Consider the following 25,332-nt stretch of genomic DNA (forward strand, 5'->3'; position numbering starts at 1 on the left):
ATTGGAACATGTGGCAATCTCATTTTTAATTATTTGAAGAGTTGCCATACTGTTTTCCACAGTGGGCACATTAGGCTTTTTGTTCCCACCCACCAGGGACTCTAGTAGTTCTGAATCCTCACTCATGTTTTCTTTTTGACAACAGCCTTTCTGACATGTAGGAAGTTGTATCTCATTGTAATTTTGATTGTTGTTTCCTAGAGATTTGTGACAGCCAATAGTTTTTGCTTGCTCATTGGTCATGTGTGTATGTAATTGGAGCAATGTTTGATCTTTCTGTCCCATTTTCCTCCTTCCTTCCTTCCTTCCTTCCTTCCTTCCTTCCTTCCTTCCTTCCATCTTTCTTTCTCTCTCTTGCTTTCTTACTTCTCTCTCTTCTTATCTTTCTTCCCTCTGTTCTTTAAAATGAAACACAGGGTCTTTAAAATGAAACACATGTAGCCCTGGCTGGCCTGGAACTCACTATGTAGACGAGGCTGGCACAGAACACGTAGAGATCTACCTGTCTCTATCTCCCAGCTGCTGAAAGGTTTGTCCTATTTTCAGTGGAATTGCTTTGTTGTGGTTGAACAACATGAATTCTTTGTATACTTTAGTTATGAATCCCTCACCAGATAAAAAGATTTCTCTCGATCCCTTGGGCTGCCTTTGTCTTCTGTGGGCAGCTGCTCACTTTGGATGAATGACTCCTGGAGGTGCATGTGTTGAAAGTTTGGTGCCCCAGAATGATGCTGTAGGGGAGGTGGTGACATTGTTGGGACATGGAGCCTGATGGAGGGGGGGCTTTGGTTATCCAGAGCATTCTTTTCGAGGAGACAGTGGTACTTTAGTCTCTCAAGCTACTTCTGCTTCTTGGCTCATGATGTGAGTCTTTGCTCCACTCCAGCCCTGCTGTGGTGTGCTTCCTTCAGCAGAGTCCACAACTGGAAACAGGAACTTCCAGAACTGTGAGCCAAAACAAGCCTCCCCTTTTCTTTATAAGTTAGTAGCCTTAAGCATTTCATTTTAGTCCCATGAAATTAACTAATGTAATAGTGTGTCTTGATGTTGAGAATTCAAAAATCTTCATGAACCTCAGTGTTTTTCTCTTACCATCTCAACCTTTGGAGTCATGGCCAAGAAACCACCACTGTTGTCATCATCCTGAAACTCTAATCCTATGTTTTCCTTTAAGAGCTGTACTGTTGTAGATCTTCCATCTAGATCTTTGGTCTACCTTGGGTTAGGCCTTCGTGTGTGCTGTTCTCAAGTGTGAACATCCAGTTTCCCCATAGCACTCATGAGAAGACACCCTTTCCCCACCCTTATTGAAATCACTTCACCACATTGTGAGGGTTTGTATGTGAGCCCTCTTTCTGTCTCACTGGTCTGCAATATGTCTTTATGAATGCTGTAGTATCATGGTAATCTGGGACCAGGAAGGGTGAGTCCTCCTCTCGTGTTGTTCCTTTTGAAGATGGCTTTGATGCTAAGTGTGTGTGTGTGTGTGTGTGTGTGTGTGTGTGTGTGTGTGTGTGTGTGTGTGCGTGCACACATATGTGCATCTGTGCTCAGTGTTGGTCCCCAAAAGCATGGGTGTTAGATCTGGGGGAAAAGAGTAGGCCATGTGACACTGAGCAGTTCCTCCATGAGATCACTAGAAGAGAGGAAAGAACACATGGTCGATGGGCTGTGGTTGTGTATGGTACCTCTGAAGAGCTTACATTGGAAGTGCATCCTTAGATTGTATCTTCTTCTCAGGTTCAGCTGGTTTCTTAGGGTTTCTATTGCTGTGAAGAGGCACCATGACCATGGAAACTCTTATAAAGGAAAACATTTGATTATGGTAGCTCACTTAACAGTTCAGAGGTTCAGTCTATTATCACCATGGTGGGAAATGGTGGCATGCAGACAGACATGGAGCTGGAGAAGTAGCTGAGAGTTCTACATCTTGCAGGCAACAGGAAGTGGTCTCCAACACTGAGCAGTGTCTTGAGCATACATGAGATCTCAAAGCCCACCTCCACAGTGACACACTTCCTCCAAGACCACACCCACTCCAACAAGGCCACACATTCTAACAGTGCCATTTCCTTTGGGGGTCATTTTCTTTCAAACCACCACAGCTGGTCTCAGTCGGTGACCCACTCACCCTGGATCTAGCAGAGCCTCTTTGGCATGGCTCCAGGAAGTTTACAGTGACCCAGGACATGAATTGTGCTGCATCAGTTACTAACTGTGTGGTTTGGGGAGTTAACTTCTCAGGGTCTCTGAGTTTTGTCCTGTGTGCAGTAGGGATAAGTTCCCTACTTATCTGGAAACAGGAACTTCCAGAATTGTGAGCCAAAACAAGCCATCCCTTTTCTTTATAAGTTAGTAGCCTTAAGCATTTCATTTTTGTCCCATGAAATTAACTAATGTTAATATCCCTGACTTTTCTGCCTGTGGGACAGAGTGGCATGGGCCTTTGTTAGGGAGTGGAACATAGTTGACAGAGTGGCATGGGCCCTGGCATTTTGGAGAATGTGGTTGACAGAGTGGCATTGGCCTCTGGCAGGGAGTGGAATGTGTTTGGACAGAGTGGAATGGGCTCCTAGCATGGAGGGAGCATGGTAGACAGAGTGTCACAGGGCTCTGGCACGGTGGACATTGTGGCATGGGGTTCTGGCATGGAAAACATTTTAGGCAGAGTGGTACAGGCCCCTGGCATGGAAGGAGCATGGTGGATAGAGTCGCATAGGCCCTTGGCAGGGAGAGAGCATGGTAGACTAGTGACACGGGCCCTTGGCATCAAGGGAACATGGCAGATAGAGTGGCATGGACTTCTGGCATGGTGGGGACATGGTGGACAGGGTGACACAGGCCCCTGGCATAGAGTGGAACATGGTCAGAGATGCTCTTGTACAAAACAAAACTAGCCTCTACTGTTGCTATAGACACGGGCTTTTCTTGGACCAAACCCTCTCATCTGTGCCCTCAGATTTGGGCCATGATGTTCCAGCTCCTCACTTAGTCTCTCACAGAGACACTGATCCAGAAAGTGTAGGGAGAGCTGCCTGCAGGCCTGAGGGAGATGGAAAGGTCTGTGTGCTGACTGGTCCCAGGACAGGTGTGGTCTTGCCTGGGTCCTCCAGGGGTCCTCCTCAATGTCCACAGGCTACACAGAGGTACTCCTTCCACTTGTCTATTTCTACAACTCTGGGTGCTTGTCAGACCCCTGCCCTGCAGGTCTCAGGCTCTTTGGCTACAAGATGTGACAACTCCCGGTACCTCACGAACCCCTGGACCCACATACTAGGATCCCAGCTGGGGTGAGAGACACAGTAAATGGGTGCTGGGCTTGGTTCCCTTGGCAGGATCTAGTACCAGTTGGCATGCTTGAGCATTGCTGTCATGCCCCTGCTGTGGCTGGCCCTGCCTGGATTGCTAGCATAGGGACAAGAGCAGAGTCCACCCCTATCTTTCTGCTTCACCTTCCTGGGGCTGCAGGACCTGGGGAGGAGCCAAGATATAACTCTCTGACCTCCCCTTTCCTTTCTGCAAAATCTGAATTCATACACAGACGTAAACGCTGGGTGTGTGGGTTGGGTGTGATGGCACACGGGCACAGAGCTGTGTGGCTGGATTTGGCTCCTGGCCCCACAGCTGTACTACTTCAGTTCTGTGTGCCTGGGCTCAGTGGGCCATGTCTGACCTCCTGGGCACAGCTTGGTTATGAGTAAAAGTCAGCTGATCATGGCAAGCAAAGAGGTCATGTAGGGTCATGGCTGGGTGGAGAGCAAGGAGTCTGATCCCAGGACTTAGGAGGCAAATGTCCAAAGTTATGTTCAGAAGTGGGGGAATCCAGCATTGGGTGGCATAAACCTCCCCAAAGCCCCTATCGTGGCCTCATAGTGGGCGCATACAGAGCAGCTTGGTAGATCAGAAAGTGTCCATTTAGACCACACACACATTTGGTCTGCTCTGGGACCAGAGCTGTTCCTCTGACAAGCTTGTCAGTCTTCCCTTTATTGGTATGTGAGGGTGTAGTGAGTCTGTGGCATATACCCCATGCCATGCCAGAGAAGAGCAGAGCCAGGATAGTGATTTGGGAGTTTGGGAGACAGGCAGTGGGTACTTGTAGGTGGTGCTTGTGCATTTGAGGGTGCTGATGCTCATACCCCAAGATGCCAGCCACACTCAGGCTCTTCAGTGGGTCACAGCCTGTGGCCAGTGAACTCTATGTTCTCCAGCCTGGTACTCAGAGGAGGCAGTCTGTGCTTGGAATGCGTGGCTCCAGCAGGGCTCCACAGCTGGGATAAAAAAAAATGTTCAAGAACTCGAGAAGGGAAGCCAGTGGCCTGGACAGGGCACCTACCCTTTACCCAGATAGAGGCCTTGGCTAATTTCTCAGGCTCAGCTAGGTCTCATGTGGGATGTCTTCTGCCAAGTGGGTGCCAGAAGCTTGGTGATCACTCAGGGCCACTCAGTCCCCAAGCTGATATTTGGTAATGTCCAGAGACCTTCTGGGTAGTGATCCTGGGATGACAGAGAGGATTTGCTGTTGACATCTGGTGAGTGGAAGCCAGGTACATCTGCTTAGTGTCCCACTTGCCCAGCTTGGCCCATCGGTGTTCCACTGGAGAGGCACAGAGTGAACCCTTCCATCAAGAGTTCACCACATTCTCTGCAGACAATCAGAAGCTGTCTTTTTCGCTGTTGACCCTGCTGCTTTGGTATCATCAACCCATGATGCCGGGGCCCTTTGCTTGCCAGGGATACTGAATGTTTCCTTGTTCCTAGCTGTCCCTTCCCTGTCTCATCCCACCAAGGCCACTTTTGGCTCAGAGCAGCCTTCTGGGGGCCATAGGCTTCCCACTTTAAAGATGGGAAGCAGGCTGGAAGGGCCTTGAGAACTCCAAGGATCCCTTCACTGTAGCCTGGTGTCCCTGCCACACACATAGTAGTGACAATGCCAGTGAACACCCGCCAGAACAAGGCCCTTTACAGCTTACATGTCCCTTCACTGAAACCATGTAAGCAGTTTGGGGTTCCAGCCGCCCTGTGGGAGTCATCAGTCCTGTGATTTCAGAACTGCGACTTTGCAGGATTCTTTGAATTTTAATAATGTGAGCTGTGTTTGTTTGTTTGTCCCCCTACCCCCACCCCCCATTACTTTTTCTTACTCCATAAAACAAGCTACATTCCAGGGAGGCTGGCTGAGTGAGATTCTATCCCATCACTGCTTCACACCATCCCTGCTGGGTCTTAAGGAGCTTTTAATGCCCCTCTGGCCATGTGGGCACAGTGTTTTCCTGTGTGGGGCCAGGCCCCTTCCTGCAGATGTTTGCCTCTTGGGTTATACAGCTGCAGAGTTCAGTGGTGTGTTTTGGGCTTCTCTTCTATCCTTTCTCACTCTTCCACATGCCTGGCTCCATGTGGGCTTTCAGGTCACAGAGCTCAGCCACTGTCCCGTAGAGTAGGAGCACTGTCCAGTCAGCCTTAATTCAGTCAATCCTAGGGTACACATAGGACTTCTGCAGTTGGAGCATGCTAGAAGTGGCCCACCCCTTGAGACACAGGACCTGTGTACTGGAATGTTTGAGAGGTGGCCCTCTCCACCTGGCTCCTTTCCCCCAGGGCTTTCTCCACAGGGCTGTCCTATGCTGTGTCTTCCCCTACAGTCTCCCCTTTTTGTTCTACATAATTCTTAATCTGACTTTGGAGCTTGACTCAGATATTGCCTCTTGCAGAATTCAGTCCCAAATCACAAGGCTCCCAGTGCCCATGGTAGCTCAGTCATCATCTTTGAATACAAGGCATTACTGTCCCCTGAACTAAGTATATACACTTATTTGCATGTCTGCCCTCTCCTTTGCCTTGAGCCTCCCTAGGTCACTGGTGGCTTTGGTCCTGTGACTCTGAGGGGCAGGTGCCTGGCACATCTGTCTGTTCCCTGGGAAGGTATGATGGAAGTCAGTCACCTTCAGCATCCCCCAAGCATTTGTTGACTGCCTGGTGTGAGCAGGGACTGTATGCATTTATGGTACTAAGCCAAAGGGATGAGAAATGAACAGGTCTTTGTGTGTGTGCGCGCATGAGAGAGTGCGTGCGCGCGTGCGCGTGCACTCACGTAGGGTTTCTGCCCACCCATTTCTCACCCAAGGATATCAGCATGGTCAGGTCCCAGAATCTAGTCAGGAGAATAGGAAATTCTGCCTATGTGTGGCAACACATGTGGGCTTTTCCCTTGGTGCTTCCAACCCTGACCTTATTACCCATGAACAGCGGCATAGGCCTGCAGGTTCCACTGAGTCAATCGTAGGTGGACCGACTGAGCTGGGGAAAACACAAATGGACACCTGGCCACTCCCCTTTAGTTTTGGTCCATTTTGACTTTCTGATCATTCTCTAGCTCTCACTTTTTTTTTCCTTAGATATTTCTTGATGCTAGAGTAGACCACAGGCTTTATGAAAACTTGACTTATTCTCTAGCCTGGTTTTATCTTAAAGACTGTGTAGGGTACATAGTGGGCAGGAGTCAAGTCTTGACTCTGGACCCAAACTGGATCTTTGGAGCACAGAAGCTGAAACAATATTGCTTGAGACATTCATGTTGGTTTGTCTCTAAAATATAATTCTACCCTGGGGCCTCAGAATCTCTAGTTGGGGGAAACCCCAAGCCTCCAGGCCCTAGGTTGCAGTGGGAGCTTGAAGATCAAGGGCATCCATCCTGCTGTATGACGAGGTCCCTCTGCCAATGGCTCCTGGTCTTTGGCAGGCTGGGAATGGAAAGCAGGAAATAGAGAAGCTTGGCCGCCTTTGTGGTCTGCCCAGGCTGGTTGCTTGGGTTGTTATCTCACCAACAGCACTGGCACTCCCAGACTACTCAGGGGGTCTCACAGACACCAGATTATATACATTTGAGTACCCTCTGAGAACATGCTGAAACAGATCCTGTAGTGAAACTCCATTTATAACTCAGACCATCCCAGCCAGGCTTGTCTACTTTATTGTAAATTTAGTTGTTAACTCTCTCTGTGTGTGTACAGAGGCATGCAGAAGCAAGAACAACTTCAGGTGTTGTTTCTCAGAAATGTTGTCCACATTACCTTTGAGACATTATCTCTCTTTGGCCTAGAGCAGTAGGATCACCTAGTAGGATCAACCAGCTGTCCAGTGAGCCTGAGGGTTCTGCTCATCTCTTTGCTGAGAATAGAAGCATACCACCATAGTAGACTTTTTAATGTGGGTTCTGGAGATCAAACTCAGACTCTACAAACACCTGACTGATGGGGCTGCCTCCTGAACTCATTTGTTGCTGTTTAGTGACATTTGGTTCTGCATTAACTAGATGCCCGTATGAAGTGTTCTAGTTCTACATGGCCCGCTTTGTGTATTGTTTGTGTGCTTCTTTGTTTTTGTTTTTGAGGTAGGGTCTGACTGTGTAGCTCTGGCTGGCCTGTAACTCTCTGTGTAGACTTGGCTGGCCTTGAACTCATGGAAATCTGTGTTCCTCTTCTTCTCCATACCTGTTATGTTTCTCATGTTAAACTGATAGAAAGCTGTGTTTTTGTTCTTGGGCAGGGGTCTTCACAAATCACTTTTACTTATTGATAGTGGGGCCTTGTTTCTTCTGGAATGTCAAGTTTATTTTGATAACCATTCAGTAGCTCAGGCCTGGATGTCAATCTAAGGTCACCAGGACCTGACTCTTTCTTGAACAGGGATGCTGTTCTTCCCTGAGGTGGCAGCTAGTCCCTTGCTTGCCTTACTGCTAAGAAGAGCTTGGGCTGTCTTGATCTCCGTTTGGATGTGGCCCTGGGGTCTAGTGTATGGAGGAGATCCTATGTTAGCCATCAGCATGCTGTTGAGCTTCTTAGTGGCCACTCCTTGAGCTTTGCCTTAGATTTGGGGTGGTACCTCTATGTCTAGCCTCCTCTGACCGTGGCTGTCCTTGCTAGCCCCTGAGCCAGAATGGATTGAGATACCATACTATTGCTGTCCTCCAACTTACCTCATGTATATCCCATTGAACAACTGTTTATGAGTTCTAGAACAATGCAGGAGACACAAGATTCTTAATATGGTGGTGGAGGGCTTCTCAGGTTTGTGTTTTAACTTCCCAGTGATGGGAATTGAACCAAGGACCTCACACATGCTAGACAAGTTTTCTACCATGGAGCCACATTACAGCCTGTAATTTGTTTCTGAAAATCATACTATACTGGGCCCACATGCACAGGGCAGATTGGAGGGAAGAATGGGAATGCATTTCCTATGTGTTGGTGTGTTTAGTGCTTGCTGAATGGATTTCCTTTGTATGTATATTCTGTGTTTAGTGTTTACTGAATGTAGGAGCTGGGCAGAAAGAAGAGCATCTTTCCTACTTCAAAGATAAAGAGCCTGAGGCTGCCCTAGGGAAAGGGGCTGGCCCTGAGCTAAGGAAGGTGCAGGGGGTTGGGTATCCTTTCAGCCTGGGCATTTGTATGTGCTATATACCTTACACTGCTCTTTGCCTTGGCTTTCTCAAGTATGGAAATCAGAGAGGACTAGTCTGTGCTTCCTGCCCTGGGCTGGCCCCAGGGGCATCACTCCAGCCCTTTATATAAGGCCCTGTGTGCCCCCTCCACCTCATCCTAAGTTTTGCTTTCTACATCTGAAAAATGGGATGATGTTTTAAAAGTTGATTCTGCAGATATTATCCTGAACTCTCAATTTAAAATAGCTGTATAGAATCAGGAATTAACCCCCTTCTCCTGCTTCCCTGGCGACCATCTGCCTCTGCTCACCCCAGAAGGTGTCAGATCCCCAGAGGGAGAAAGCCACCATCCTTCCAGGTCCCTTCTCATCTTTATACATTTGTAGACTAGGCAGGAATGGAGCAAGCTGCCGCCAGCACTTTCAGGTGGTTGTATGTGGTGTCAGGCCATCGTGTGTTTGTATTTGGGTATTTAGATAAAATATTGTGCTTCTCTCCAAATGCTCGGCCATCTGTGGGCACAGCTTTTCCACTCTCTCAGCTGCCGTGTGCTCCCAGCATGGATGTCTGGGCTCTTGCTCGTTAGAACAAACTTCACGGAACGTCACACCCGGACAAACGGGCTCCCCAACTGACTTCCCAGTTCCACTCATCTCTTCTTGGTTACAATACTCTCTCTCTCTCTCTTTCTCTCTCTCTCTCTCTCGGTTGTTGCTGTATGTGTTCCTTACTTGTGAATAACAGTGGCTTTGAGAGTTGGGCTTTTTCTCAGCTCTGCATCTGTTTTAGTGTTCCCTGCTCTGCAGGCCCCAATCCCTGGACCCTTAAGTCATAGGCCTTCTTGTCCTAGTGCCTTTGGTAGACTTCGTGGCACATCAGACATCCCATAACTGTTGGGCAGATGGGCAAATGTCCCCCTTCTTCTCATTCACCTTTCCTCCGTCTTGGTGCTACTGGTGAGGCTGCTCTGTCCTAAGGTAGACACTTGACCGCTGCAGGTGACTGTAGAACAACAGAGCCATGGTTCAGTGGTCCATTCCAGAAGCTTTTGTTGGGAGCTCCACCTAACAGCCTGGAAAGGCTAGTCCCACTTCACGGGTTATAGATGAGTCCTCAACTCAGCCTCTGACTATTCTCTGCCCCTTACATTTCCAGAGTCAGGTGCTGGCCTTCCCAGATCTGATAGGATGGCTGGGTGACTCTGGGCCCTTCCTTCATCACTGATCCTGCTCTCCTTGTGTGACATCTCTTTGGTGGGGCAGGCTCTAGGGAGCCTGAGACCTTAATGGTCAGAGATCAGGGTTGGTGATGCTTGCAGGGGCCTCCCTGGAAAATGTATGCTTAGATGGGCAGTATTGCCTGAGTCTTCACTGCAGGGTTCAGAAGAATGGAGGCCTCATTCAAACTGAGGCCTTCAGAAGAGTAAAGGTTGGCTTCCTATTGGGGTGACACCATGCTTGTGCCTGGGAGAAAGTGTTGACCCTATCACGTGTGGCTGGAGACCATGATTTCATTGTTCTTGCTCCATTCCTTACTTCTGATCCTTGAGTTCTGGGTCTCACTGTGTAGGGCCGTGATGTTCAGCCTTTGAGAAAGCAAATTGCAGGCAAGATTGCTATCAGGGAGACTGGCCTGCATCTACCTTTTTCTCTGTCCAGTCTAGTCATCAGGATGCTGTCCTGGGGGCCATCCTCCTGGAAGACACCGCATCCTCAAGCAACACTGCTCAGCCAAGGGAGAGTCAGATATCACTGGACAGAATATCTAAGACTCTGCCTGCTTTAGTCTCCTTCACATGGGCAGGGCAAGCAGTGATCCTACTTGCCTTCAGGAGTCTTTACCTCATCATAGATTTTCATGTGTGGATCTTTGGGCTCTTAGCTCTACAAGGAGTTCTGAGATAGGCTGAGAGTTCGTGAATGGCAATGCCTCATTCTCCTCTCTGTATACCAGATGGGAAGCCACAATCATTGACCCATAATTTTCTGGTGGTGTTTGCACAGTGGCCTTTCTATTCAGACCAGAAGTGAGCTTAAGACATGGCATGTGGTGGGAGGGTGTGTGTGTGTGTGTGTGTGTGTGGGGGGGGGGGGGACTTGTCTAGAAGCTCCAAAGGTCCACATTACAGAAAGAGTCTAGGATTGGAGGAACAGATGACTCATGGCTTTGTTGTCTGCCATGGACAGGCCCAGGACTGTGTCCTAAAAGTTGGTCATGCTCATGCTTTTACACAGGTGAGGAGACTGAGTCTTCAAGCAACAGCTGCATAGAATCCCAGAGTTATTCATACTGTGCTGACTCTACTCAGGGCACCCTACCCGCAGACCACCAACCCCCCACTTTCCACACAAGTGGCAACCTGCATTCCCAGCATGCCTTGGGGTTCTCTCTGGCTTTTATGATCCTGCTTGTCTTTATGAAGGATCCATCTCAGGAAACTGAGGAGGGTACAGGAGGTCCCTGCATCAGGGCAGGTTTAGAGATGGCAGCCCTGCTGGCCATTCCCTGGGAAATGTTAGACTATCCATCACATTGCTTAAGAACACATACAGCTGCAGCCATAAACTGCATGTTTATTCATCCAAGAGAGGAAGGGGAGGCTATTAAGGGTACATGCTCACTCTGGTCTCTCCATGCTGCTGTCCCAAAAAGTCCCATATAGAGACATCTAGAGCCAGTGGTGGGCCCTGCGTCGGGCATGCAACTGTGTGTGAGCCGCCAGAAGAAATGTGTGCAAGTGCTAAAAGGCACACAAGGAGTCACCGGAGATGGTAATGACAATGTTTTGTTATCTTTGCATTGCTTTCTTTGCATGCTTGTTAAAACGTGGAGTCACAGTGTCTGAGACGGACCCTAACAAGGGCCTTCTAATCAGGCCCAGAATGTTTCTGTCAGGCAAAAGAAAAATGCTTAGCTTGAACAAAGCTGCGTTCTCCCCCCATAAGAAACACATTTGTTTAAAGATTGGCCTGTCAATTTACAGATCCGCATTTCGGCTCCTTTCGTTCAGACACCAGGCCTGTGCCGATCTCTGCCCAAGAAGTGGGAATCGTACCAGCTGCTATTTGTTGTTGGATGGGAGTAAACTTCATCAGGACGACTTAGATGTGTGTTTCAAATGTCACTCAGTACTGCTCTCTTGTAATGAAACGCTGCGTACAGATTTCTTCCCGAGGCTCAGGGGGATTAGACCCGGTAAAAGAAGAATTCAGTCTTCCTCGCTGTGGCGCATCAGAGTGAGAAGTTTAAAATCCACAATTTATTCAAATATTGATATTTCTACTTGTCAGAAGAGAGGGGCCTTGAAATTTCCACTGAGCACTGTTGTCAGAAGAATTGCAAGAAATGTGTCAGATAATTCATAAACGGAGTTCACTACTGTGAAATCAGCTGGGAACAGGGAAAAATATATTCTTGTCGATGTAGAATAGGGGCAATATAACAGAAAACAGCACTAGCTTTTCCATCATGTCAAGCAAATGCTCAATTTGGGCCAGGTATTTTTTTTTTAAACAGCCTGCTGCTCCTAGAGAAGCCTAGAATACATGAGAAATGTTTTGAGTTCTGCTTCGTAGACAAGAGATCTGTTTGTTGTTTTTTCCCCTCTGAGACCCTGGTTTCCCATCCTGCAGGAGCCAATCAGAAGGCAGCTGCTGGAGCCTGGGTCGAGGAGGGAGCTCTGCATATGGTTTGCATTAAGGCACTGAAAAGCTGTGAAGAGCCTGGTAGTGGTGAAGGACCAGTGTAAATTCCATGCTGTTGATAGCAGGGAGACTGAGTTTCAGAGATTTCCTCAGGGATGGGAGCAGGCCCATCCTCCCACCAAGGCCTGGGTTTCCTTCCTTGCTGGAGCTAAGGAATAGAGAGCTAAGTACTGGGCATATGAAACCCAGAGGAGCGGAGATGCTTGGTGTCCACCCCTCATCACCTTACCGTGTTGTAGGAGCTTTCTGAGCAGCAGGCCAGACCTCTCCTACACCTGGTGGGAGCCCTCATTATTTATTCATCCATTCATGTGGGAAGACACAGATCCCCCGAGTGTGCTGAGCTTATTGCCATGCTGGGCCAGGGGCTACTCTTGGAAGAACCATGGTCTGCTTCTTGTATTCTAGGCTTTTCTAGGAGCAGCAGGCTTAAAAAGAAAAAAAAAAATCTGGCCCCAAATTGAGCATTTGCTTGACATGATGGAAAAGCTAGTTTTGAAATCCAGCTATTTTTGTTTGTTGGCAACGTTCCCCTTAGACCTTGTGTGCCATCTCTGTGAGCTAGCTGGGTGCAGGACTTCTAGGCTTGGGTTCCATTGCCCTACATTTGAGTAGGACCTAGGTTTGGCCACTGTTTCCTTCCATTCCATCATGGGATCCTATTCACTCTCTTTGCTGTGGTGGACTTTGGCATGCATGACCTGTCAATGAAGTTTGCCAACCATCCCTCCTGACCCTTGCAGTGAGCTCAGCCTCTGGACTCTCCATTTCTATCATGGAGGTTAGAGCAGCTATGGATGCCAGCACTTTCTTCTCATGACCTTGGTGACTTGACCCCCAGCTTTGGGGGTCCTAAGTGACAGGGGTGTTGAATAGACATTAGTGGAAGAAGAAATTGACTGGAGACAGTTTTGGGAGGTCAGCGGAAGCAAGGCAGGGGAAAGTGATGTAAGGGTGAGAGGAGCTAGTTAGGATACCTGCTGGGTGAGTCAAGTACAAGATCAGGAAGGTGCTGGGCAGTAGGTAGGGTTTGTGGCTTCCTATTTGCTGGTTAGAGCCTTGGGAATGTCCCTCTGATTTCATCTAGTGCTCTGAAGTTATGGTCTCTGGGTTGGCCCTACCCTTCTTTACCCTGTAGCTGGAGACCCCTTAGGACCATGGTGCTGCAATCACTGCCATGATTGGTGCTAGCGAAGCAAGATTCTGCCGTACAGGATTGACCCTGCTTTCTCGTGCCCTGCAGAGTGGCCTAGAATGCAGTTGTGGGATCTTGAGGAGTGGGCAGTGGATGATACGTTAGTGGCTGGCTCGGGGCCCTGAGTCTGCAGCTGAGCTCTGTGTGGGTGAATCCATTCTGTCAGCAGCCTTGGCTGCAGCTTGGCTGGGCTGTGGACCCTAGGAGTGGATGTGCTGAGCCGCAGCAGTAAGTATACACTGGGAAACCTTACCTTTGGACCACATGACCACACAGGGGGCAGCTAGCAGACAGGAATACTGCCAAGTAAAAAGCCTGGGGGCCTGGGAAGGATTTTTTAGGGGGTGGGTGGGTGGTGGAATGTTAGTTTCAGTAGAACACACTGAAGATCTATGCCTTGGAAAACTTTATAACTTTAATTTCTAATTTAGTTGTGTGTGGCTTGGGGGAGGCATAGGCAAAGGGTTTTTCAGGGGCAACTGAGAGTCCACAGGAAGCAGAGGTGAAGTGAGCAATCTCACAGGTTGATGAGGAAAACAGGGCCTGACTTTGATCCTTGAAAATTTTTTTTCATTGATATTTGGTATGTATCTACTAGACTACTGTTGGGAGGAGTTTTTTGTTTTTTTGTTTGTTTTGTTTTGTTTTGTTGTTTGAGACAAGGTTTCTCTATATAACAGACTGACTGTCCTGGAACTCTGTAGACAAGGCTGGCCTCAAATTTACAGAGATCCCTCTTCCTCTGCCTCCTCCAGAGTACTGGGATTAAAGGCGTGAACCACCACTGCCTGGCTAGGAGGGGGTTTTCCTAGCTCCTTCTGATCTGAACTTTAGGATCATCAGTGCAGCTGTTTTTTGAGTTATTTGTGAACCGACATGTTTGAATGTGTTTGTGCATGTGCATGCACATGTATGTGATTACATTTCATTTTATTTGTGTACTCTGTGTGTGATGGGTGGGGTAGGCAGAAGCTACCCTTTTCATTTAAGGTAAGGGAGGATGTGGTGTTCTTGTGCTAGGCTAGGCTCTGCACTGATTTAGAGAGCTCAACACCATACGGTCTGCATGTGTGTGCATAAGAAAACTGTGTCAAGCAATTGAAGGCTCAGATTGCCTGGGCAGAAGGAACCCAGGCCTCATTTGGGCAGAGTGCTAGGGTGTCTGCCCGCGTGGCCCCTGGCCCTATGGCCCACGTGGCCCAGCCCCGGGCGGCTCATTAGCACATACCGCTGCCGGCCTCCACGCCTGCCTGCCGCGCTGGCTCCTCCGTGCTTGTTCACTGTCTGCTGGTGCCGGCGGATCTGTCATCGGCACTGAGCAGAGCCGGAGCCCTGACAGTGAGAAGGTAAATGCTCCCTGCCTGAATCCCCCATTAACTTTGTGAGGCGTATTGATTTCTTGTAAAAATAATGATATTGACAGGCCTTCCAGGAGTAATTGTTTCCAGAGAGCAGAGGTCAGTGCTGTGAGGGAAGGGCTGGGAGCTGGGCTCTGAGGCTGTGAGCCCAGGGGTGGGCGCTTTGGGTCCTGTAAGACCCACAGTCCCTGATACCCTATGGTGTGCCTTGGAGGGTCACCAGCTGGGGCAGGGGCTAGCAGAGTTGGAGAGAGTGACATGAGTGCCCAGTGTGCCCAGCTATGTTTGGTCATCAGCCACCCTGGGCTACACTCCCTGTCATGCTTTCCAGGCTAGACTTCAGAGTTTGCATGGTTGTTCTTGGACTGGGTTTTAGTGTTGACTACTGGTTCAGCAGGCCTTCCTAGGACAGGTAAATGAGAACCATGTACTCTACCCAGTGGGTGCTGCTCCCAGGCATCCTGTCCTTTCAGGGTTGTGCCCTTTTCCCAGAATCCAGAGGTGGAAACGGAGTTGGGGGTTCCTAAAGAGGCTAAGAGGGTTGCTGAGAAGTGGTCACAAGCCCTTTCAGTTATCTATCCACCCTGAGAAGGATCAGGTGACCTGCCAGTGTGAATCTCCTGCAATTAGGTGGGAGGCTGGGATCTCTCTGCTGTTGGGCGGGCAGTTTGCTTCCCAGCAGAGAGACTGGTGCATAGGGCTCAGCCCTGATTTCTGGTCTTAACAACCAGGACATTTGTGGGAAGACACACAGATTCCAGGCACTAGTGTTTCCCAGTTCTGGGAAGGTCAGGGGGTGAAAAAGTTCCCTCTAGGAGAAGCAACACTGGACCATTCATTTTCAAGTTCCACGTGCCCACAAAGGAACAGAGAAACTTTTAATTTTGAAAGAAAATCTTAACCATCTGTCTGTAAGATCAGAGTGGGTGGGTAGCAGCTGTGTTTTTAACTCTGCCTCTATTTTATATATTAAACATATATCTTTAGTTTATCTTGAAGGAGAATTACTTAAAAAGGCCCTTGCATTGCTCTGGAATCTGTAAGGAGTTGCCTTGTGGGTCATGTGTATTTATTGGTCACATGCCTTATGGGTCACATGTATTGGTTGTTAAACTGTTGTGCTTCCAGCCTACAAGGATGGTGACCTCATGTGTCTTGGAGCTTGTTCAATGCTAAGAGTGTGCCAGGTGGGCATGAGCAGAACTTGGGCTGGCATATGTGTCCATATCTGTCCATTCCCGTGTTACCTATCCCATGTCTCTTCCCAGACGAAGGAACTCTGATCCAGGCAATCGGGGAGCTGCAGCGAAGGGTTGGCTAGTGGTAGTGGTAGCTTTGCCCGAGTTTTCTTGGTGGAGTTTGTTTGTGTCACTCAAGGAAATCGCCCATTCAGGCACATCGCCTCTCCTGGTTGAGACTCCTTCTAGCACTGTTTAGAACAAGATTTGTGTGGGCCCTAATCTGATAACCATTGCCCAGGACGGCCCATGTCACTCTGCTGGGAGATGGTGTCTAGGCTTGTAGCTACATCTAATGGGTATTTAGGTGCAAACTAGCTGTGAAGTGTTAAATATTTACATGTGGAATGCCAATAGTAATTGTCCACTTTATCTGAGCTAGCCTAGGGAAATGTCTTATTTGTTTCCATGTTACTTCAATAAACAGAAAGCTAGAAAATCCGCCTGCTATTTCTTGGGGGCTTAGAATTAATAAAGCCAGGCGGTGTAAAATATGTGCTTTGGGTTTCTGAATGATCACTTCTGCACCAGGTCATATAATATGGCTTTAACTCCATGTGGCCTGTCTATTAAGCAAGACAGGATGAGCCTCACAAATAATAAAAAATATTTATGTTTTTCTTAGTGATACTAACAAGGTAACATATCAGAGAAGAAATGACAGGAAAAGAATAAGGTAACTGTGTCTTATGAATTCACGGCTCAGTGGGGTCCCGGCTAGCTCCCATAAACGCCCTAGGATTCTCTGTTCAGCACTGCTGTTATTCCACAAATTGTATTTTTTGCTTTTTGTTTGTGAAATCTGAAGTGTCATAAATGCCTCCGTCTCATCTATATTTGATAGTTAATATTAGTCTCAACCAGAAAAGTGCACTTTACATGTGACAACGTACGATTACCTGAGAGTGTTATTGCAAAGGAAAAAATCAATACCAATTTATAATTCACGATCGCAGTCTATCAGTTTTTATGGCTCTCTATCCAGTCTCATTAATTTTTTATTATGATTGACTGAAACTGAAAGATTTTTAACATGTTTCGCTGTTATTTATTCAACCTTAATAATTAAATAAACCTTAATTGGCTGTATTTCGAGGTGTCTTGGTGCTGTGTCTGGGAAGGGTTGGGGTGACCATCTATTATTGATGCTGGAGGTACCTCACATTGTCTTCTGAAGCCACTCAGGGCAGGGATTCGTGCTGTGCCATCACCAGAGCAGGAGAAATGGATTTTGTCATCACCTAATCAAATTCTGGCTAAGAGGAGACCATTTGTTTTCATTCTAAATATAAATTACCAATAGCACCTAGCGGGACATAATCAAACACTCCTGAGTACCTGGAGTTGGCGTAGAGTACCTGTGCAAAACTTGATCAGCAGCTAATATTTTGATTAATGAGGCCAAAGGGTGTGTTGCATAGAGAGCCACAAATGGGGACGCCCTCACCAAGGGTCTCCCGATTTGTGGTTAACGGGTCCCTTTGAAAGGTGATTGACAGATGGAAAATTGCACTTTCAAATTTCATCCGTATTCATTTCGGTTGTTCTTCTACATGTCAACTGCTTCCCCTTCTGTGGCAGGCCAAGGCTGTATACATTAGCTGTTTCCACACTGAAAAAAGAAAGGAGACAATCTCGTATTTGAGCATGCTGAAGGAAAATCAATCATGTCATAAGTGAGAGGTATGGATAAGTTTGAACTGTAGCAACTCCCATCATTTCATTTCTGGCCACGCTGGTGGGTTTTTGAGAGCATAGGGCTGCAAGCGGCACCCCCACTGCAGCAGAGAAGTGGAGGCATAATAGAGCTGGGCTAGAAGGGAAATTCTGTTTCCCTGGTATTTGTCAAGTTTCTCATGGTATGGCATGAGAGGAACATCAAACCCTAAGATTATATACACTAGACATGTTGACAGGATTGAAAAAGCTCCAGTAACTATGGCAAGGATATACCAGCTTCCCCCTCCTCAATCAAACTGTCTGTTTTGAGTCTGACGTTGGCTCACATTTTGCCTTTGCTCAACTCCCACTTGAGTCTCAGCTGCAATGTACTGTGTGTGGTGTCCAGCAATGAGCCTGTAGCTAAGCTGGGGGAAGATGACCAGGACGTCACCCTCCCTCACAAGGAGTAGGGACTCATCCCAGGCTCCAAGACAGATTCACCAGCTCCTGAGAGAGGAGCCACCTGACTAGCTCATACCGAGTGTCCAGCTACCCTAAAAGAGTAAAAAGAGAGCCTTGTGGGGGCGGAAACACCAACTTAGACGGATCTGAGGCATTTTAAAGGGATCTGTACATGGTACTGAGCGGGGACATCATTCTGTATTGGAAATGCTGTGAAACTGTAGGAGACGAACATGTTGCAATTTCACAATCTTGTTCTTAATATTATTGAAAGAGAGCTCTTCTTGGCAGTAATAAATTTAACACAAAAATCAAATACAAAACAAATTTATTCTTCCAGAGCCGATGCCCCAGTCATTTCTTTCTTGTCTTGCATTAAGCTTTAAAATCAACTGTCACTCCCTATCGATTGCGTCTGAATTGTTATCTATATTTCTCAAAAGCGCTCTTGACAGTTAATACAGTGTAAATTATAATCTGGGGAAATGCTGCTTGTGTTTGCCAGCAAATTGCTTAGATTCTGAGTAAGGCTGCTTTATTCACCATTCTTTCCTTGTGGCCATCTATTCTAGTAAAGATCATTCAGGCCAAATTATTCTAAATTTACACTCGGCTAGTATGTAAATCATATTGTGGAAATCACTTTTGGAATCACTGTGGAATGTGAAGCAGTGTTGGAGTGTCTGAGCATCGCATTAATGAAACAAATATCGCCTCAGGGGCCCAACCCACCAAGGCGGCCTGAGTAGGGAGGTGGCTACATTGGGTGTGGGTGGAATCAACCCTAGGATGTCTAGGGCCTGCCCTCTTCTCTACCTTCCTGGAGAGGCTTATGCCTGGGGTCTCTCTGAGCTATGTGGTCTCCCCTGTGGGCCAGCAGGAGGGGTGAGTCCACTATGCTGTGAGGTGGCCTGTGAGGGCTGAGCTGATGCTCATCCATGGTGTTTCTTCTTGGGTAGAGTGAGGTCAGGTCAAGGGCTGCTCTGTGGAGCAACCTGGCCACTCTCTAGCCTGGCATTGGCCAATGGACAGAGAGTATCAGTGCAAGTCATAGATACAGCTGCACTAACAAAATAGAAACAAACGGAATTCATTTTAATATTTTAATTTAGCTTCATGTGGCCCAAATATATCAATATGAAAGTAGCATTAAAAACATCTATTGAGATATTTTCAGCTTTCTCTTGTTTACTGAGTTTTGTAATCTCTTATGCATTGGGCCTTCACAGCTTTCGTGTCTCTGGCCCTACCTGTGGCTTGGGGCTGCCATGTTGGGTAATGTTCTTGAGGGGCCCTCTGGATGCCATTGAAGCTAAGACAGAACTGAACTCCCAGGGAGGTCTCCAGCCCAAGTCTAAGGACAGGCAAAGAGAAGTCCTAAGCGGTGGACGTGAGACCTAGAGTCTGTAGTTACCTCAACTCAAAGAACACATTTTTGTGTGGAGTGAATTCACCCAGAAAGGCATGGCTTCCCCGTTTTTGTTTCTCTCACATTTATGGTGGTTGGAGCCTCATTTTATGGATGAATTTGCCTTTGTTTCAGAAATATCTCATTATTATAAACTTGTAGTCTGTTCCCTACTCAATGAAAATTTGCATTTGCAATATAGGGAGCTACTTAAGGAGCCACTTCTATTTCTTCAGGAATAACTAATTTTACATTCATTTATTCATTCAAGAAATATTTATTGAAAATCTATTAGTTTGCGTTAAGGTGGTCAGAATAGAGCTGTGGATGTGGAGGATGGGTGCAGGGATGAGCAGATCTGTGTCCATGCCACACAGAAACCTGCATTTGTCCATCTGTCCTTCCACCCATCCATTGCTGGCTCTGTGACCCTTATTTCCCTTAGTGTGCCTGGAAGGATGTGAGAGAAAGATTGAATATAACACTGTACCACGAAAGACTTGGTACAGTGACTGTGGGGTGATCTGGGAGGAGGGCAGGTACTCTGTGGGTGGGTGGTCCCTGGCTTTGAAAATAAGGGGCTTGTGCACCCTTGAGTATGAATGAGTGAGGGATAGGCATTCTAGGTGGGAGGACATGGATTCAAAAGCAGGGAAAAGGAAGCAGGGTATCCTTCCCCAGCTGAGGGAGGCTTCATTTGAGGTCCGGATCAGGGCAGCATTTTGAGTTGTGTACAGGGTTTAGGTTTGGAAGAAGCAGAGAGCTGGTCAACTTGCTAATTCTTAATCAATGTTCACTCCTAGCAGTAATATCTGTGACTCCTACACTGTGCAGCAGTTAGTGTCTCACTCACCTGTGCTCCCGGGGTCCTCCTGATACCCACTGGCTCTCGTCTGTGCCTCTTAGAGTACTTTTGAGAATGAGGACTGGATTGATCAGAGATAACATTCTAGACTGGTAGCCTAGCTCAGCTGGCATATACCTTGAGGGTCTGAGTTGGAGCCCCAGAAATCAGATAAAAAAACTGGATGTGGTGGTGTGGACTTGTATTCCTATCTCAGTGCACTTGGAGAAAGACAGATCCCCAAAGCTGGCTGGCCAGCCTGATGAGCTTATTTGGTGAGCCTCTGGTCGGTGAAACTTCCTGTCTCCAGAAAAGATGAATGGGACCTGAAGAATGATACCTGAATACCTGAAGATGTCCCCTGATCTACACACACACACACACACACACACACACACACACACACACACACACAGACACACACACACACACAGACAACAGACACACACAGACACAGCACACACACACACACACACACACACACACACACACACACACACACACACACACACACGTGTGCACTGGTGCACGCACAGGCAAGTACCGTACATATGCATGTACCTCCATATACATGAACATGCATACACACAAATCATATCATTTTCAGACTCAATATGCTTTTCATCCCAACTTTGTAGATTCTTACCCATCTGAAGAACTACTAGTAAACCACATGTTCAAAGAGAGCTTTAGGATTTGACCTTGTTTAGTGAGGTTAAACTAGGCTTGTCAATGAGATGCCAGCTTTGCAATTTTTTTATTCTCAGAATTTAACTTAGAGGACAATGGCTTATGGAATCCTAGACAGGAGAGAAAAAGAGTGTTTGGAATAAAATTATCACAGACCCAACCATCAAGTGCTGTGGGTATCTCCATTCAAAGGTCTCCATGCCCACAGGCCTTCCAAAAAGCTTTTGTGTACAAAATAATATTACTTTGGAAATTGACCTTATGGTGAATTTGCATTACCTTTGCATAACGAATCAGGTCACATCCCATGAGGCACTGTAAGGCCTCAGTCATTGTTGGTCTTCACACTATTAGCTATACCTGAGCACATCTCTACCTTGTGGAGTGGTGCTGGAGTTAGAGGCTAAGAACTCAGACTCTCCCAAAAAGGTAGTCCTTCCCAAGCCACAGGTCTGCATGTTCTGATGTGGTGTGGCTTCCGTGGCTTGTTGGCCTTTTTCAGTCCACATATAAATGACTTTGGTGTATTCATGAAAAATTGTCAGTGAACCTTAGATCAGCCAGAGACCAAGAAGCTGGGTAGCCTAGTAGGCCTACCCAGAGTGCTGGGCAGGGTGCTGAAGCTGGATGCTTTTCTGCTTCCCCATCCTGGCTGGCCTGGTGCCCTGCCCCACACCTGCCCTGCACCTTGCTGTTCGGAAAACATGCATGACTTGTTCTGTTGCAGCAGTGTTGATGGGGCTTTGGGTTGTGGAGTCTTTCTACTATGGTTAGCCACAGTCTCATAAAGACCTCACAAGGACATCACAACAAGCTAACAGTTATTGTTTAATACACCAAATGTCACCATTACCACATAAGCCCAGACTTTGGCAGAGACAGGGTTAGTTATTGGAAAGTACAAAACACCAGGCTGCCTGTTGGATTGTCCATTCCAGGGCTTTTTACAGCTTAGGGTTCCATGGAGAATGTGTTGGTTGTTACAGCTTCATTGCAAATGGTTCCTTGCAGATGCCTCTCCGGATAGAGTGCCTCATGCTACAGTGCAGTCATCTGAGGAAAGGCCCTGGTTCCTCCAGATCTCACCAGACTTGGAGGTGATTAATTGGGAACATTAACTTGTTCCTTGAGTTTGCCTGGCTGGGAGCTCTGGGTTGGTCACTTACCAATGAGGCTGCTGGTTAAATGTCCTCCACATTGGAGGATGTGGACTGAATTGGTCAAAAATCACACCCTAAGCTGGGAAATGGCTTAGTCATGGCCTGAAGCCTAGCTACATTGCCTGGGGATGACGGTGCCTGTGTAAATATGTGAATCAAAGAGCTAGATCTTAGATGAGGTGTTTGGAGCGATGTCTCTTCAAGTAACTGGCAGAGGGGGAAGGTAATAGATGTGCTATTGTTGGAAACAGTGCAACACCAGGTTAAGTAAACCTACCTTCAATTTTCTGGAAGCTTCCCTGGATGAAGAACTTAACAGGTTGCTTAGCAATCATAGAACTGAATACTTGATTCTGAATAGCATGGCTGCCTCAGGGAGCATTGCCTCTGCTGATGGGGTCTGGGACAGGGGCAGCAGGGCAGTTTAGGAGCCTTTCTTAGCTGAGAGCTGCAGATTCCACTGGGTTCTGATTTTCCATCTGGCCACACGGGCTGGGAAGCTGCTGTTGGGTGTGAGCTCTGCTGTCAGTGAGGGGTCCCCAACTGTGCACTGCAGCCTTAGCCACGAGGACCACCCCAACTCATTAAACCAGAGCAAACTGTATGGAGGGCGCCGCTGTGCGATTTTAATATTTGGTGCATGTGACAGGATCATTTTAGTGATTTGCAGGATTTATCTCCTCTTAAAAGTACTGCCTAAGGCTACTCTAATTGGTAGGAAAGCAAATTCCCTCTTCTCCTCCTGTCAGTCTTTGTTTTATTTACTGAGAACTGCCGAAACCTATTTACACAATAATGAGGATAAATCACCGGGAAGCTTTCAACACAAAGAGAAATGTGGTGGAGTTGAAAGCTGTACAATTAAAACAAAATTCCAGATATTCCTGAAGTGGTGTGTGCAGTTAGGGAGAGCAAAAGAAAATTAAGACAAATGGTAGGATCGCACCCAGGACCAGCCCAGGACGCTAATCAGGATCAAAATTCTAGAGATATTTTATGATGGGCAATTTCACTTGAAATGGCAATGAAGTAAATGCCTGTGAGTTACCATCAATATTTGTAATAAAAATAAACAATCATGCATTCCTCTAGCCTGCAAATAAACAGGGTAAATTTAGGCGTCATAATTATGACATCGCAGAGTGGCGGTAAGTCACGTGAAGATGTCAGCCCTGTGTTTGCAGCTTCTGGCTTGCTCCCAGACAAGAAGACCAGAGTTACTTGGATAAGACACTCCAGATGTACTTGAGCGTCTGACCTGGAAGGACCCACTTATTTAGATGTCAAGAGCATTCTACAATTGAGACTAGTTCTCACTGGAGGGTGAACCACAAAGAGACTCACAGCCAAAAGAATTATGCATAGAACCTGCCCTTGAACTCGTCTTAATGGCTGTTGGGTGGATGCCTGATTTCATTGGCTTTCAAGCCCCTCATGAGTGTTGAGATGCTGCCTTCTCTTGACTGCTCCCATGCTTTTGAACTTGCCTTTTGTGCATGTTCAATGATGCGTGCTTTTGAAGGTTCCAGATTCTCCAGTTTTGCACTGGAACCCTGGTAGCTCTGTCATCCTGAACTGCTGTGGTCACATTGTGTCCTCAGTTCACTCAGAGGTGGTGTGGAGTCCAGATACCTTGCCTAGGAGTGATGACGATGATGGAGATAGCTATGATGGTGGTGATGATGATGATGGTGGTGGTGGTGGTGATGTGTAGGTGTGAATTAAGGACACCTGGAAGTCTACTGTCAGGAGTAATTCTCAGCATGGAAACAAAGAGCGCCTCTCATGGTGCAACCCAGGAACCCTCTGAGACCAAGCCTGACCAGCAGTCAGTACAAGTGGTGGTTTGGGAAACAAAGGGTTGAGTGTCGCATCTTGGAGTGTTAAAAACTCTTTGGTATCAGGCAGGGGACCCAGAAGGAAGGAGGTGTGGGGGGGTCACAGACTGGCTCTAGTCTCTTCTTGCTCTGACCTTGGCCAAGTCTCCACTGTCTCTGAGAACTGGACCAGATGTCCCCAAGGTCTTCTCTGGTGCTAAGACATTTCTGGGTTTCTGTTTTCTCTGTCCTTTCCTCTCCTGCCCCCACCTCCAACTCCTGCCCTGTTCTTGAGTTCCAGCCCTGCCTGCATTTCTTGCTGCATCCTGACAGTTCCAGTGATGGCTGCTCAGTAACCCTGGAAAAGAATAATTCACATAAGCAGATTTTTTAGCACATTTACCAGGTCTTTTAACTTCATCTGACACTGTTTGGATGGAAGATGTGAGAAGTATATTTTTTATATCCCGAGGGAGTTACTTTATGATGAGTCCTCCAAGGTGAATATTGGCATTTATTTAGCCTGAGCAGAAAATAAAAAAGAACACACAGAAGCGTGAACATAGAAACACCAGAGTCAGCAAATAGTATTTTATTTTGTTGCTTTGAATTGCTATCCCTGAAACGCAGCTAAATCTAAGTTAATTTAAAGTTTCTCTTGAGGAATTCATATCAAATTAAAGTGTTCTTCTGCAGTGATGACAAGGGCTGGGCACACATCTGAATTCCCTCCAAATTATGGTCTATTTTTACGGTCTCACAAGGTTTGCCTTTGTGGACCTTATTCCACTGTCTTTGAGAGAAAATTAATTTAACTAATGACAGCTCAGACTAAAACATCAATCAAAAGAAGAGAGGAATAACATGACAGTCATGAAAGAACATGGGAGCAGAAAGTGGTTCCCTCCTGGAACTCACTTCCTTGACTCTCTTGACATCATTCTGTGTGTACTGTGGACATCCATGCCTTTCCTTTCCTCCTTGGAACTAGACCACTTCCCATCCCCCTGTCTTGCTGTAGTCTGGCTACACTAAGGAGCCCCCAGGAAATCTACATTTTCCCCCTCCTGTGTTCCCCTCCTGGACCACAGCCGCTCTTGCACTGCATGTTGGGAACGCTTTATTTATTTATGTTTTAACCAAATGGTTGGTAGCTCTTTTAGCCCATTTGAAATTACCCAAGCTGTTCCAGGGCGATGGCCTCTGCCTCCACATCCTTGTGTGTAATCAATCTCTAGGAGAGGACTGGAGGGGAACAGCTTCCTTGTGTTCTTACCCATCCAACACACATCACGGGGCTCGGTGGCACTCTGCTGGCATCAAGAAATGCCAGCGGATTGTGTAGAAAATTTAA

The 25,332-nt window shown here is 47.2% G+C and overlaps 1 protein-coding gene across 15 annotated transcripts in view; it reads left to right on the plus strand.

Annotated features, from left to right (window-relative positions):
• Ebf3 (EBF transcription factor 3) overlaps positions 1-25,332 on the plus strand; it is a 117,171-nt gene that overhangs the window by 32,788 nt on the left and 59,051 nt on the right. The gene's annotated exons all lie outside the window — the stretch shown is intronic.

Source organism: Cricetulus griseus, chromosome 3, assembly GCF_003668045.3.
Source record: "Cricetulus griseus strain 17A/GY chromosome 3, alternate assembly CriGri-PICRH-1.0, whole genome shotgun sequence".
Taxonomy (NCBI): domain Eukaryota; kingdom Metazoa; phylum Chordata; class Mammalia; order Rodentia; family Cricetidae; genus Cricetulus; species Cricetulus griseus.